The sequence below is a fragment of the Octopus bimaculoides genome, chromosome 28, assembly GCF_001194135.2.
Source record: "Octopus bimaculoides isolate UCB-OBI-ISO-001 chromosome 28, ASM119413v2, whole genome shotgun sequence".
Classification (NCBI taxonomy): Eukaryota; Metazoa; Mollusca; class Cephalopoda; order Octopoda; family Octopodidae; genus Octopus; species Octopus bimaculoides.
In genome coordinates this window covers 7,756,005-7,757,591 of record NC_069008.1, presented here as the reverse complement: position 1 = coordinate 7,757,591, position 1,587 = coordinate 7,756,005, and the positions used below count along the sequence as shown (strand labels likewise).

General features: G+C 36.7%; 1 long non-coding RNA gene across 3 annotated transcripts in view; it reads right to left on the bottom strand.

Moving 5' to 3' along the window:
* Nucleotides 1–1,587, bottom strand: part of LOC106879233 (uncharacterized) — a 16,081-nt gene that overhangs the window by 10,088 nt on the left and 4,406 nt on the right. Inside the window, exon 3 of one of the 3 annotated variants that reach the window (XR_001410612.2) lies at nucleotides 779–992. The exons of the other annotated variants lie outside the window; for them this stretch is intronic. This is a non-coding gene — a long non-coding RNA (uncharacterized LOC106879233). Of the gene's footprint in view, nucleotides 1–778; nucleotides 993–1,587 lie in introns of those variants that run through there. 3 annotated transcript variants of the gene reach the window in all.

The following is a 1,587-nucleotide window of genomic DNA, read 5'->3' as shown; positions in this document are numbered from 1 at the left end:
TTTTTTTTTTTTTTTTTTGTGACACGAAAAAAAACGAATGGAAATTGGCGATGAAAAAAACAAAGACCTCGGTAATGAGAGAAACACACAAGTAAAAGAAAATAACCACAAAACCGACAAAAAAAAAATTTCGTGGAGCAATGAAATGTGTGCACAAAAGGAAAAAAAATCTTAAGAAAATTTTTTTTGTTTTCGTGTACTGTTTGCAATGAAAAAAAGTTAATTTCACTGCTAAAAATAGCAGTTAAAAAAAACTGTAGAAAGCACGTGTCTGAAAGAAAATGGCTGCACAACCCACGTGGTGCCGGCGTTTGTTTTCCTGAGTAACAGAACCGTCAACTCTTCAAACGAACTCAACTATTCTGTATATTTGATGAGAATTAATTTTCCCTCCGTCTTCATCGTCGTAGTTCGTTGTTGGATGAGAGCATAGACTCGCGGATAGGTCTCACTTTCTTACCAAAAATTTCAATAAAGTTCAGGAGTGCGACCTTATCCACTTTGACATCACAGGAATCTGAAGTAGACGGCTTCGTCTTTTCTTTCTCCACTGTGGAAACGGCAAAATGTCGGACGTTTTATTTTTTGGGGAGTTTTTTTCAAAATAATGTTCGCTAGTCAGAGACGAAATTCTTGGTTCGTTTTATCCATTGATAGAAGTTTGGCTGCTAATATTCTTAGTCGGGGTCACCAATTGTAGGAAAATGATAAACACTGGCTGGGTGCATCGCAATTCCATACACATTACTTGAAAGAAGAAAAGCGAGGACAAGATCCCTCTAAATAACAACAACAATTTATTTTCACTGGGAAAAATTCCATCTCAGGTTAGCGGTAGACGTGAACGCTTTGGTGAATTATCGAGGGTGAAGTCTAGCTGCTGATGATGATTGCGCAAGTGCATAAGGGGCTTCCATCAGGTCTTCCAGAAAACTCTAATCCTTAATCTTTCTATATGGCGTCTAGAACATTGCGTCATTCCAAGCTTAACCCTAACGAGTGTGCACAGTAAAAAAAATCTGATTAAAAACAACCAAGAATTTGCAAAGGATATTGTCGGGCTCCTCGTATCATTAATAATACCTGACTGGTAAAAGTAAATTGCCTCCCTTTGTATCATTCGATATGTTTGTTTATATTCCACAGGTCCCCGCTTTCCGTTGTTTTTATTTTTTTAGTATAAATTATTAGAAAATGGATTAATCTTTCGGATCTTTTTGATTTGACGGGCACCATTTGTTTTCTTAACGAAACACTTTCAAACTTGGGACACTGGTAGAATGTGTCATATAAAACAATTTCTTCTCTTAACCTTCTTAACAAAAAATTGTACATCGCAAATTATTTCATGTTAAAGTTGTCGTATTTCTGTAATTTCAACCAATCTCTGGCGTCTATTCAGCTGAATACAGTTAGTGCTGTTCGGTGTCAAGTGTGTTATTCCCTGTTTAATTATATCATTATTCCCTAGTAAGGGTTTAGGGTTTTAGGGTTAGGGTTCGGGTTTTAGGGTTAGGGTTCGGGTTTTAGGGTTAGGGTTAGGGTTATGGTTATGAGTTATAGGGTTAGAGTTAAGGTTATGGCAAA